This window comes from Equus caballus, chromosome 24 (assembly GCF_041296265.1).
Source record: "Equus caballus isolate H_3958 breed thoroughbred chromosome 24, TB-T2T, whole genome shotgun sequence".
In the NCBI taxonomy this organism is placed as follows: domain Eukaryota; kingdom Metazoa; phylum Chordata; class Mammalia; order Perissodactyla; family Equidae; genus Equus; species Equus caballus.
Genome location: NC_091707.1, coordinates 19,614,004 through 19,628,550, shown reverse-complemented (window position 1 = coordinate 19,628,550; position 14,547 = coordinate 19,614,004). Strand labels below are relative to the sequence as shown.

The 14,547-nt window shown below is 42.9% G+C and overlaps 1 long non-coding RNA gene across 1 annotated transcript; it reads right to left on the bottom strand.

Moving 5' to 3' along the window:
* Nucleotides 1-1,338: 1,338 nt before the first annotated feature.
* LOC138920526 (uncharacterized) lies at nt 1,339-10,644 on the bottom strand. Its single transcript, XR_011431866.1, has 4 exons — nt 10,088-10,644; nt 9,307-9,443; nt 4,566-4,721; nt 1,339-3,678 (listed from the first exon to the last, which is right to left on the bottom strand). It is a non-coding gene; the product is annotated as an uncharacterized lncRNA (long non-coding RNA).
* Nucleotides 10,645-14,547: the final 3,903 nt, after the last annotated feature.

The following is a 14,547-nucleotide window of genomic DNA, read 5'->3' as shown; positions in this document are numbered from 1 at the left end:
CCAGTTTCCTCCAATGTTTGACTTGACCCTCACCAACAAGCGTGTGGAGTAGCTGATACAGGTCTGAAAAACCAGGTTGGTAAGTTTGAGTAACTATATTAAATCCTTCAGCAAACTGATAGGGGTCCTCAGTTGCTTTAGGAAACACTCTAACTATGGCTCAGAATTTGGCCTTAGTGCAGGGAACATAAGAGATTTGAGTTTGTTTTGATCCTCCAAGGACTTCACTTCAAAGGAGCAGGTTCTGATAGGTTCAGAGGATGAGAGAGTGAAGGGAAAAAGGGAAATTCGATGAGAGAATTAGAATGGGAAAACACAGGGTATAGACGAGGCGTAGGCGGTACTAAAGGGAAGGAGGAAGATGACGCCAGAGGCGGAGCCAGAGCACGAGGTGGCTGCCCAGCATGCCCGTCCAGAGACAAAGGAGATGGGGGAGGGGAATGAGGTGATTTGGAAGCCATTTTGTCTGTAATTGTTTGTTTGCCTCAGTTAATCTTAAAATTTCATTTTGCAGAGAGGCAATATTAGACTCCTGGTAATGTTTGGAAGCTTCAAAATACCCATCAAAATAGGTGTTCCATTCAGTTTGGGCAATTTCAAAGCTATGGCTGTCCACTTTGGTTTTAAGGAAAGTAACTTTGGGGAGTTCAAAAGTTCCCCATAATGGCCATGGGTGTTCTAAATTATTTTTGGTTAAGTCAATCCATTTATTTAGAAATGTGCATGAGGAGGGACCACGGTCTGTAAACATAAAACCAGCTGGGGTCTCTGAAGCAATCTGCCTTTAAAACATTTTGATGACCGAGATCCCATTTTCTCTACAGCAAAAGAAAAATTCCTAAATAGCCGATAGGCCAAATACCAGCACAGTTGCAACAGAATAGCCAGTTCCAAGAGGAATCAAACCAAAGGCCTCTACAGTGCCCGTGGGAACAGCCCAGCTCCAAAGGAAGTGGACCGAAGGCTAGCACCGTGCCAACAGGAACAGCCCGATTCCAAAGAAGTCAGGCCAAAGGCTGAACGGCATAGTTCCAGTAGGAATAGCCCCTGTCCAAGAGGAATCAGACCAAAGGCCAAACGAATACTTGCACAAATGGCAAAAGCCTTTAATAGAAAGCACAGGTCCGGAATGAGGCCCAGAGAGGTTCAAGATGCAAAGAGAGCAGAGCTCAAGATCCAGGAGAAAACTTACTTCAAACTCCAGAGTCAAGGAGGAAGCAGTGAGCTCAGTGGGCTCTGTGGGTACCGCACCTATTTACCCTCCAAACTCAGAGTTGTTGGGGTTCTTGTCTGGATGCCTGTATGTGCCACCGAATAATGTTTACCTAAAACAAATAGTTATTTTACCAGTAGAATGGGTTTATTAACTGCAAAGAAGTGCAACCACGAGCAAATCTGGAGAAACAAAGGAGAGAAACTTCCTTCAAGAAGTTGGCGGGGTGGGAGGTGGGGTGAGGGGGTGTGTGTGGGGGGGGGGTGGGGGGTGCTGTTGTAAACAAAGAGTCCATTGGAGCAGACTGGGAGTTCAAAGTGTAGCGGCTTTTCATTGGCTGAGTTATGGCAGTCTCTCATTGGCTGAGCTGTTGCTGGACAAGGAGGAATTTCTTCCTTCTGCTGTGGTAGAAAGTGGTATCACTTCCTGTTGAAGACGCAAGGTACATCTCTTTCTGTTGGGGTCTGTAGTGCGCATTGAGTGGCATGTGCGTGAGAACTTTCTCTTCCGGCCTCTCCACTCCATTTTAAATGAAATTTCTGTTGATTAATTTTCACAGTCTCTAAGCTTTAGTTTAGGCACTGCATAGCCAAATGAGTTTTGAAAGTAAAAGATAATTTCCAAATGAATGCAGTTAATTGAAAGCTGGGATAATTCTGGTTGCATGGATGCCACCCTGAGTTTTCAGTCATAGTATGTGCTCAATTCCAAAAGGCTGATCAAGGTTAGTAATGTTCATATATTTGGTTATAACCTTTAAAAGAGCTTAGCTATTTCTCAGAGGATTGAAAGCATTTATTGAGATACTAGCTCATCTGTTTTTACTCCGTTTCCAAATAAATTTCTGGTCCGCAGCTCTGCAGTCACAAATCCTTCCCAGTATCCCAGGACTGACTCTCCGTAGCTGTGGATCATCAGCTGAATACAATCCTCAGATCTCTGGGTGCCACCCTGCATGTTCCAGCTCTGCATTGCTTTGACCTCTTTGAGGTCCAGAAGTTGGTGTTTTGCATATACATCCTCAATGATTCGTTGTTTTCATTTTTGGAGAGGAATTTCTTAATGTAGGCCAATCACATTTCTTTTTCAGTAATTTTTATTCATAAGATATTGTGAGTATCCACAGTTCTGGCATAATCAGAAAATAGCAGAATCAGAAAATAGCAGACTAGAAGAGTCTGAAGAGACCATCTGATCCAGCCCTTTAGCAGGTGTCATAGCCTTTTCTCTTTGGGGAAAATTGGATGATTTAGTTGTTTTTACCACACCTGAGCAGCATGAGTTTCATGTAAGAAAGATTCAAACTAGCTTAAGATGAGATGGGCTTTGGTCAAAGAAAAGGTCATACTCTCTAATCAAAGGAAATGGATGTGGGGAGCAGGTGAGCATATACCACAGAGTCGGAACAACACGCTTCCCCTGGGTGGGCTGGAAGCCAGTGGTTAACAATCCTGTCAAAAGCTATTGGCGGGGAGAAATGGCTCCGGATTTCCTCCACTGCAACTGAAGCCTGCAGATGCTAGTCAGTGCTAAAATGAGAAATATTAGGGTCTTCCTTTTCTCTCGTATAAGTTATTATTCAGGAAGGAAAATAAAGATTACTGATCATTGGGTTACAGCTTCAAAAGGAACAGGTGCTCCGTAAAGAAATCGGTTTGGCTTTGTGTGGAAAACAGACCATCCCGGGAGCGGTGGTGATAATACCTGCTAAGCCACATGGTAAAAGAAAGCAAATTCATTAGCCATATGGGATCAGTCAAGGGAATCTGTTTTGTAAAGGTCTTGGTGTCAATCCAGGACTATTTGATAGGGTCTCTGGTACCTGAGGCTGAGGTCTTTTGTGTGTTTCTTGCACATTTACCATCTGCTTGAGCCTGTGTTTTTGGAGTTAATTTATTTCACATGTCATTAGAACTGGAGGAAACCTTAGAGATCACCAGGCCTCTTGGTGGCCAATTCATGTGCACCCAGAGGCCACGTACTAATGTAAGTGTGTATGCTGCTGGGCATAGGTGAAGAGAGAGTGGTGGCCTGAGCTGCCTTGGGGAGTGGAATAGACTCACACTAACACACAAACACTATGCTTGTCAAAGTTTGTATGGGGCCAGTCAAATACAAAGTATGTATTTGACCCATGGGCCACAACTTGGCAACTGCTAAGTCTCTAATCCCCTTATTTTGTAAAGAAAGAAACTGAGGCCACCTGTAGGATTGATGGCAAAACTGGACGGAGAATCGGGGTATCCATCTCCCAACCTGAAGGTTTGGGGGGGGGGGTTGTTCCTAGAAGTGTAAGACACAGTCACAAGAGCATCTTATCCTCAAGAAATGCCGTCACTTGGTGTGGCTTGCGTCAGGCTTCAGAGAAAGAGGTAGGAAAGTGATAGGAGGCGGGGCAGAAGGTGGAGCCAGCAGCTGGATCATGAAGAGCCTTCTTTGCCACTCCAATGAGTTTGGACCAAATCCTGGAAATACAAAAAATGAAAACCAAAGTTTGATGAGCCACTCAATAATACCTTGTCCTTGAAAGAATGCTACAAGAAGGAGCCACTCCTTCAGTGTTGGAGAACCCCATAAAGCGTGTTAGGCAAAGTCACGCTTAGGTTAGGCCAGGAGGCCAGTTTTCGGAGAGTGTTTCCTGCTCTTTACAGACTTTGCTCAGCTGCCCGGGCCAGAGCCCAGCTCAGTTCCCTCCTGGAGGAGCTGAGTCAGACACTGAACCTGTCCAGTGAGTAATCTCCCTTGTTGATAGAGTTGGGCAGAAAGGTTGCTGGGGGATGAGAATGTCAGTGATAATGGCCAATATTCATTTTTTTGTTGTTTTTTAGAGGAAGATTAGCCCTGAGCTAACTGCTGCCAATCCTCCTCTTTTTTGCTGAGGAAGGCTGGCTCTGAGCTAACATCCATGCCCATCTTCCTCTACTTTATATGTGGGACGCCTACCACAGCATGGCTTGCCAATCGGTCCCACGTCTGCACCTGGGATCCGAACCAGCAAACCCCAGGCCACCAAAGCGGAACGTGCTCACTTAACCGCTGCACCACTGGGCCGGCCCCTGGCCAATATTCTTGAAATTAGAAGCAGACAATTTTAAAGATTCATTGGTCTTAGAGAGATGATCTGTCTAAATAATTTACTGACCAGAAATAAAAATTCTTCTAAATTCATTTCCTAAGGCCCTCATTATTCAAAGTCTTCTTTCTCCCTCCATCCTAAAATAATGTTCTTTTTTTTAGCAATCACTTTATTTACTCTAGAAGAATTATAAAGGTAACTTTATAGGAAAATGGCAAAGTATGAATTGTGTACGAAAGTCCCAACTTTTCCTCTTATGTAGTGTTTCTATCTTACAGTTTGGATGGCAGGAACTTGGCTCATGATGAAATGATTGAAGGGCCACGCAGCTCCAGTGGTCAGTGTAGGGACAGCCCTTCTCATCATGGGCCTCCTCTTTCAATGCTTCAAGTGCATTCATCTCTTTCTTCTTCATCCACTGTGGGAAGACACCTGAGAATAATGGGGGGAAATGCTATAACCCCTGTGGGCAGCATCATTTGACATCCTTGGTCTATGGAAACTTCAATGTTTAATTAGTATCAAAGAAATGACAAGCATTTCTGGCCACCATTTACAAGAAAACACAGCTTTATGAGAGATTCCAGGTTATTTTTTTCTTCTCTGTAAAAGTTGATGGTGAGAATGAAAATGTACCCTAAATCTGCTTAATCTGAAAGCTGCTGTCAGCACTCTTGCTGCGTAGGATGTGTGATCTGACTGTACTGGGATCTCCCGCCCACAGATCTCTGTGCTGCCCCTGTCTCTGAGACCCTTTGTCTTTACTTCTTTCCTTAATCTGGTTTAGATTTACTGACCATCGTTCAAGTCCTCCCTGGCTAACCCCCTTGGCAGTCGGGCTTTGGTTGCACCTAAATGGATGAGTGGTTGCTAACTAGGGGCCGCACATCACTGAGGAACTTCCTCCGAACAACACTGGCCCTCAGGTTTACAGAGCCAGAACGCTGGGATATAGTCTATGCATGTGTGAGTGCTTTCAAAAAATTCCAATGTGATTCCCACACAAACCCTGGTTAAGAACCACTCCTTCTACTAAAACCCTATGCCAGCTCATCTGTCTTCTCTGTGATTGCACTGGGCAGCTGAGAAGTGCTGGGGAAATATCACATAACACATGCTGATCATTATCACTGCTATTTCATGATCACCAGCCTCAGCTGGGCTCTCAACAGTGCCCATGCGTCCTACCAAGTTTCTTTAATTGACTGACCCACCCACTCTCCATGATTACCATTTCAAAGCTTCCACACACTTTGGCTTCTCTTCTCTTGCCCTCTTAGTTTCAGCAGACTAGTTTGCTTCTGATGTAGGAAATTCGCAATTTATTTGTAGTGAAATTTACAAACCCACCTGTCCCTGGCATTCTCTTCTCCCCTCCTGTAGCAGCGGGGGAGGATGCTCTTCTCCCTAAAGCTGATCCTCTCACGTGTCCTCTGGATCCTCTAACAGGCAGGAGGCTGAATTCAATTGACACTTTTTTTACTAGTGACCTTGATGTCTCAGAGTGTTGTACACAATTGGCTGCTCTGTCCTTCTGGAGCCGCTCTTCCCGCAGCTTCTGAGATACTATACACTCTCTTGGTTTCTCTTGTACCTTGCTGCCCCACCCCAAGTCTTCTTTACTGGTTTGTCCTACCTAACCTTTAAATGTTGAACTTTTTCAAGTCTATGCCTACTATTTTATATTCCGCTCACTATTTTCTTCAAATCTCCATCTTTGTATTGTAGTGTGTGTGTGTTTATTCAGTTATAGGAAAACAGGTGTGCAAAAATACTTTTTTTTTTTAACATTTCTCATGTGTTCATTTCTGCTGATGGTGGTAACTCAATCACGTTGACTCAGGGCTTCTTACCCTCAATACTATTCACATTTGGGACAGGATGATTCTTTGTTGGGAGGGCTGTCCTGTGCGTTGCAGGATGTTTGGCAGCATCCCTGGCTCATGCCAAACAGATACTAGGAGCCACCTTCCTTCCCATGTTGTACCAAGTAAAAAGACACCTCCAGACATTCTTGAATATCCCTGGAGTGGCAAAGCTGTCCCTGGCTGGGAACACTGTGTTTAGCTTCAACTCAGTCTCTTTGGAGGTGTATAGTCATTTCCTGTTTCCCCTCTTCTCCCTCCTCCTTCTCAGCTCCCTAGGAGCAGTCAGAGGCATCATCGGCACTGACAGAGAAAGCTTTGGGATGCAATCACTTCTCTGCTGGCCTCCACTGTTGATGTAACTCAAAGCCTCCTCTAGCACCAGGCTCGCCTCAGGGCACTTGCTCTGCTGAGTTCAGCCTTCTCCCCTGTTGACGGGGTTCCTGACTCAACTCTGGCTGGTGGCTGCTGAGCTTCCGAAACTCAGCAACATTTTCCATCTCATCTCCAACTCTGGCTGCCCGCCCTGCAGCCTCTACTGTGGGAGGCCCTCTCCCTCCTCTGCAATCTGGCACTTTAGTTTTCTGTGCCCTGATCACTCTCGGGCCTCTGTCAGGTACTGCAGGTGCAGAGGGAGACTCAAGCTGGTGTCTGTGTGATGTGGTCTCTCCTGCACCTGCTCCGTCCTCCATGTTTGCATGGGGTGCCCTGGAAGGCCGTTTCCTCCCAGTGTTCCAGACAGGATGCAGGGCACAAGTCCCCCCTCCTGTCTTGTCTTCCCACATCTTTCTGGGGGTTTCCATTACCCCTTCCCTCCTAGGGATTTGAACCCAGCAGTGTGAGAGGCCCTTTCACAATGACCCACACCATTAACTCCCTTGAAGTCTTTTCACGCTCCCACGTCTCTCCCTCCCTCAGTGTTATCTTCTCTCTGTGTTTCAGGAAAACTACTTTTGCAGTCAGATGCTGGACTTTACCATATAAACACTGTATTCTGAGCACTTCATGTGCTTTTCCTTCTGAAGCTCAGGAAACCTTTTTCTTCCTTTTGAACCTGGCTCTGCCATTGGTTTAAGACCGTATTTTGAAATTCAGCATAGGCTTTTGAGTCTCCCGTTTCATTCTTTTGCTCCTCCTGGGATTCTAGTATCCTCTCTTCTCTGGGGCAATAAACCTCAGCCTTAAGGTTCAGTACAAGCTATAGATGAATGGCAGAATAAAAAGAAATTACCAAGAAGGAGAGAGAAAAAATATTCTTTCCGCTACATATGTCTGATTGTTTAACTTTTGTACTTCGTTTTGCAAAAGGCTTTTGCAGGACTCACCAAAAATTTTGTATCCATTGGAGCTCCATCACCTTGGAACTGGAGCACAGTGCTTCCTGTTGCTGGCCTTGAACAGAACTTGGAGATATGGGGCCACAAAGAGCTGTCTACTGTCCGCTGCCTCCAAACTTGGGAGTGGATCATGCCATGAAACAGTTTGAATCATGGGGAATCAGCTCTGAGAGGTACCACTGGTGTAGAAACTTCAGTGTATGTGGACAGAACCACTAAAAAATTTGAACAGAGTGTAAGTGTGTATGTATGTGCTTAAAATGTTATTGGCAATGCCTGGTTGTTTCACTGCCAGTAACGGTCATTCATTTTTTTCCTATAATTCTATTCAGCTTCGTTCTGGACTGATTCAAATAGGAAACCGAACGATGTCTACCAAAAGTCATTTTAATCTCCAAGTTCCACAAAACAATATGAGGCACTCATATAACTCACTTTCCTGGAATGAAGGTTGTAACAACGAAAGTGCTTCCAATTTTATTTTTAGAAACTGGTTGATGCATTTTACATTGAATTAAATCTAGTTTCTTTCTGTAAGGAGTTGTTTTAAATCTCAGCCAGTGGGAAAAAATAATTTGTTTCTGATCCACGATTTTGCTTTGAAGCGACCATTGACTCTGTTAATAAAACCACTGCTGTTTCCCTTTCCTTGAGAACCCACAATCTGCAGTGTCTGCCTGACAATCTGAGACAAAATGCATTGCGATAAAATAGACTTTGTCTTACAATGAGTCAACCTGAGACAGGAGCCAAGGGACTGGTCCTGAAGAGTAACAATTAGATTTACTGCATTCCAGAGCCACAAATGCTTCGAGGCCCCTGGCTGCAAGTGCTTCTGCATGGAATTTCCAAGCCTTTGCAGATCCATATGCAACCTTTCAAGATAATCTATACCTCAGCTGGTTCCTAAACCTCAAAATTACTGCCCACAGACAAAAGCATAATTTAGAAAAGAAACTCCTGTAAAAATACACAGATGAAATATGGGTTGAAAATGGTGTATAATTACTGGTACATTACTGATCGTTACTGGTGCGTTAAGAGTTTGCTCTGATTAAAGAGATAATAAATCTTCAAGGAATTAAATAGTTCTTAAAAGGCAAAGTAACAGTTAACGATGGATTTCCATGTCCCACTAGGAAAAAGGAAAAAGTCCATTTACGTGGGAGGTAATTTTTTAGTTTCTCGAAAGACAGGATAAACACTGACTATCGTTTTTACTTCGAATGTGGAGATCGAATAACAAGTAAATCTTTGGTAAACCCCTTGCAGTTTGGAGTAGGCTCAGAAAAAACAGAAAGGAGAATTCAGAAAAGCCACAAGGATGAGAGCTGTGGGCTGACAGAGGACAGCTGTCAACGTATAGCTGCCGAAGAGGTTTATGTGCAAACCTCAGACCAATCGAATTAACTTATTGACCCCCAGCCTGGGCTGCCGATCCATCATTTATAGGCTCCCGGACGACTTCTTTTTAAATTCTTGTTGTTTTTAGGTTTGTATTTATTATTTTCCCCAACTTTTTGTTCTGAGAACTTTCAAATCTACAGAAGTGTTGAAAGAACAGTAGGAAAAACACTAGGATAAACAGTAGGATCAACATCCTTCACCCAGATTCACTTGTGAACATCTTATCACGTTTGTGATAAATTTGTATGCTCTTTGCAGACATCTCCCCCAACCTTTTACAAGTAAGTGGCAGCAGTATGTGTCTCTTAAGAGCAAGGACATTCTCCCACATAACCACAGTGCTGTTGTCACACTAGGAAATTTAACATAGTTATAAAAATATTATCTGATTACACAGAACGTACTTACATTTGCCAAATTGTTTCCAAAATGTCCTTTATAGCAATTTTTTTCTGATCTAGGTCTAATCAAGAATCATGTATTATATTTGGTTATCCTATGTTCTTTGTCTCCTTAAATCCGGAACAGGCATCAGCAAGCATTCTCTGGACCAGATATAAATACAAATATTTATATATTATGTAAATAATATATTACAATAAAATAATATAGATGTAAATATTTTAGGCTTCACAGGTCATACTTGTCTTTCACGACTACTAGATTTTGTTGTTATAGCACAAAAACAGCCATAGATAATATGTAAAGGATGGATTTAGCTGTTTCAATAAAACTTTATAGACACTGAAATTTAGAATTTGTATAATTTTCACATGTCACAAAATATTATTTTTCTTTTGTTCTTTTCAACCGTTTAAAAATACACAAACTATTTGTAGCTCACAGGTTGTGAAAAACAGTACGTGGTAGGATTTGGCCGCCAACCATAATTTGCTGACTCCGTATCTAGAACAATCCTCTGCCTTTTCTTTCAAGTAAAATTTTTGTTGAATTATATGGAAATGTACACAATTTTAAGTGGACAGCTTAAAAATTTTTCACAAAGTGAATACTCTCATGTAACACAACTCAAAATAAGAAATAGTTGACTTTTTAATTTAATTTAATTTAATTTTAAAAAATGCTGGTGTCACCTGTGTTGACCCACAGGTGGTCGGCACCGGGTCTATGTGCACAACCATAGAATGCTTCTAGAAATGAAAATGCTCCCAGAAATGGAAGTCCTTACCCTTTTGTCTACACAGCAAGGTGATCTGCAGTGATCCAAATGTCTCAGTCTTGCCAATTAGCCAGCTTGTTGGGCCAGCCCGACTAATCCTCAGTCTGGAGCCTTTTCAGCGGGCATGACAGCACCTGTCGGTTTCATTAACTGCTTCACCCCCTCTTCCCTAGCTCTCTTCCAGCATTATGCATCACCTCAGACGGTGCCCAGGCAGGAAGGTAGTATTTTAAGAATGAGCTCAACAAAAGGTAGAGATCAGCAGAGCCCACGGTCTGTCAGATCTGGGCTAAGTGAAGTTCACCTTTATCACAGATCTGCTGTGAGATTTGGGGTCAGGATGCAGTCCGCAGGAGGGAAGTCCTCGTTCCTGGTGGGAAACTGGCTGATAGACCACCGAAGGCCGTTATTATGTCTTGTTTGCTGCATTTTGCTTACCACGGGTGTAAAAATCTCTTGGCTTTGTAACAACAGAACTTGGAAGGGCTCCTTTAGACATGGGAATGGTCACGAGTGACTCACGGGATCTCCTCTTGAAGCGGAAATAAGCTGCCTCACCAGCTCCCTCCGGTGGGTCCCAGCTCCCTGTATATTCCAGGCATCCTAAGTCTGTACAACATTTCCAGCGATCGTTCTGTGTGAAGTGGGCATTGATGCATTCTCTCAGGACTCTGAGCCGAGCATCAGTCTCGGTTCCCCTGAAGATGGCGGAAGTCCTTGGCTGGCTGTTTAGGACATGTATCTTAATTTGAGAGATACACAATTAAATAAAAGATGGTCCAGCCTTGAGTCTCAGCACGTGGGCTCAGTTGCTTGTTTTTTGGGGGAGAATTTGTTTGCAGAAGCTTGATCCACGGCAGACCTTGAACATTCTCCTAGGGAATCCCACTCACATTTGGAGAGAAAGACCACACTCGAGAGGCGGGACATCAGCACCAAGGAACCGAACAGACCAGGGGCCAGGTTCACCCCTGGGGCTCTCAAGCCCCTCCCTTTTACTCCTCTCGGATCTAATTTTATGTTACGTTCCAGCAGCACCTTCCCTCTCTCCCAAGCTATTTTCACTTGGCTGAAGTCATTTAATTATTATCTCTTCAATTTTATGGAAAAATTTTTCTTCTATGTTCACTTTCCAAATAGCAAAATGGCACAATTAAACTAAACAACATGGCCGAGAACCCCTAGCAGAGAAAAGAAACCAATCAGACACTATGTATAAGAGAATTCCAGGTTGGGAAGGAAAAAAGATGTGACGAATTCTGGTAGCTTTTTCTTCTTAAGTTTATTTATCACGATGCAACTTGAAGAGATGAGAGAACAGTAGGTGTTCAGGGATGATATGGAAGTGATGGTGCCTTTAACAGTAATAAGTAGTTTCTTCTTTTTATTTATGAGGACAAGGTTGTCATTTGTTAAGTAAGTCCCATTCTCTGCTCTCCCTTTTAGCTCATGTTTCCAGCTCAAAGCATCATAAACAACCAATGAAGGAAAACACTGTAAATATTAGGAGACGATTTCCATAAACGTTCGTGTTAAAAATGCATGATGGTATGCAGACTTAATTTTAGCCATACTGTGGGTTCTGTCTTTTGCTGCGGTCATATTTTCCTTTGCATTGTCTGTCTTAGCTATTTAACTTTGAGGCATACTAAAGATGAAAAATGGGCATTTATGGAGCAGGCACGTATGGAGCAGTTCTGATGCTGACCTGGCATTTCCTCCTCAGTAGCATCAGCCGTTGTGTTCTCATCAATGAGCTTTAATTAGAAAACAACCTCAAACCTGAGAGGTGGAGAGAAGAGGGAACAGCAGGTGTTCAGGGATGGTGTGTAAGTTGACTATATTCTTTCTTTTGTCTGTAAACAAGGTAAAATAAACAAACACACAACTAATCGCTCCTTCTACCCCAGTGTGAACTCTGGAGTTATGCAAAGTTGTGCCAGAGACACTCACCGAGACTAATGAGCTTTCTGAGTCACAGCCTAGTAACACAGATGCAGTGTTCATACAGTGACTTTCATTTCAAGGAAGAGCTTTCGCACGATAGAAAGAGCCAGAACAGGCTCTTAACTGCTATTACTGTTGTTGTTTAAGCAAGCTGGGGAGCTTCTGATTATTTCTTCTCTGTCATAACATATTAGTAAATATCCTGAAATGTAGTTTGTGAAATAGTTAAAAGTTGGGAATATAAGCCTTTCTCTTCTTTTTAAGTTCTTGGCTACTAACGTTTTGTCCAGTGTGGGCAGCTGTTGAGGTTTCTGTGGGAAATCTCGTGCTGGCCTGGGAGGACGGCAAGGCTGACATCAGGCGCCGTCCAGGATCTCGGGGGGGCGGAGCTCTGTGGCCGTCTGGGGAGCAGTGTTGAGATTGTCCCTTTATTTCCACTGGGAAGGGGCTACGCCAAGACTTATTTTCTTTGCCTTCCAGCACCAAAAATGTAAAGAGCTGAGATATTTCTAGTCAAACAAGTGAAAGCGATAAAGAAAACACAGCCATGATGATGATAGGCTAAGGATGAAGAAAGACCCGATGGTTAGACAGAAAGCAGCCAGTTTGGTGTCTCTTAGGTAGAAGATCTAGGAGCATATACTTAGATTGGGGCCAGAAAATTTTAAATTTCTTTAAAAGAGAAATTCTGATGATTTTATGAATATAGTTCTTCTTCCCAAGTATATTCGAAATTTCACGAGGGAACCGTCTACATGGTGCTGGTTCAATCCATGTCTATGGACTCGTTGTACTTAATATTCTTAGTATATTTCTCCTCTGTGTATATTTTGAGTATTATTACGACGGTGAACTTTGGAGTAGAGCTAAATCACATTCTTTTCTGTAAAGGATATATAGGAATCAAATGTAGGAAAAGTCAAGAAATAGCTTCCCCGAGTTTCTATCTTATTCAAGAACCTCTTCCATCTGAGATGTTTGGAGAAGGAACACTGCCACCTTCTGGTAGAAATGTCTCATCTTTCTGCCAGCCCATGAACGGCGCTCTGGCCCTTTCACAGCCTGTGTTTCCATCAGTACAAATCGAATTTGCTTTGAAGTTTTGCAAACTTTAAATCAAATCTAAATAATATCTTAGGTAATATGGCTGAAGATCAAAGGCCTAGAAATAAGGCCTTTGACTTGTGCTTTTTTGGGAAAGGCATGTGATTTTGATATCAAAGAAAATCTTACCTGAGGTTCACCTTGATGTCTGTTTTAAGAACTACTACTTTACTGGGGCATTCTAATAGACCTTTAACGTGATCAAGAATGTTCTGGCATTTGGCCTGGGGATGTTGGGAGTGGGTAGAGGGAGAGTATGGTGAAAAATTCACAGACAAGTTGTATCAGTCATGAAAAAAATGGGGGGGCAAGCTGGGCAGACAACTGGCCTAAGTGGTAAACAGGCGAACAGGATTTTCCACACTGTGTTTTCAGACACAGTAGCTCACCTTATTGTGGGTTAAATGTTTCCAGTTACAGTTACTTGAGTAGTTCCCTGGAAACCCATGTAGATTCATGGTTTTCCTAGAGCTAAGCATCGATAAGCGTTAGTTGCATGAATGAATGAATGTGAACATATCTTTACTTTTATTATTCAGCTCTAAATACTCTGCTGCAACTGGTGCTGAAGAGTACATGGTTAATTTTCCTAGTCTTTCTTAACGATTCCCAAATCCAAACCCAATGGCAACTGCTCCTAAGGAAAGGAAAGTTCTCATGGGTCAATCCTATTCATTTGTCTTCCACTTGATCCATGTAAAGAAACCCCAGAGACACTGGAATAAGCAAGCAAGATTGGTATCTTTTCGAGAGAATGCTGTGATCACTGGGGATTATCTGCCTAGAGTCATTTGCACTGGACTATTTTATAATTCTGGAGAGATCAAAGTTATCTTGCAGAAAACTGAGAGCAATACAAATATATCAACAGACATACAAATAAATTTGGTCCAGTGGAGGGTTAATTGACTTTCTTCCCCACCTTCCCTGCAGAAACACCAGTTGTGTTTCCATTAGCAAATTCATTTCAGTATTCCCGATTTATAGATGTCTCTGCTTTTCGCCTTCTCCTTTGGACTGGTTGTTAGTGGACCCTTACTCTCTCAACCACCAAGCAATTGTCCTCTGATGGGCTTCCCTGTGGAGTTATCTGAAGCCCTCATTTTACTGGTTCCCTCCTTTAATTGATGAGTTAAATGAAAGCTTTGACACATTTGTTTTATATTTGTATGAGAGTCACAATTGTAGTTTTTAAATTTAAGTCCCTTTAACATGAAAATTAAAGAGCAAATTGAAGGAGGAGTCTGGGGCATCTGAGGAGTTTGGTTTCTATGGGAGTGGCATCACAGGGAATCCAAAATTTAGTTCCCTTGTCCTCTTTGAAGTACAGGGTGCGACTGAGAGTGACTGCGATTATGTGATAACAACTGTAGGAGACTGTCCACTTCCCACTGGGATCTCCGCTGTCTTCATCCCAG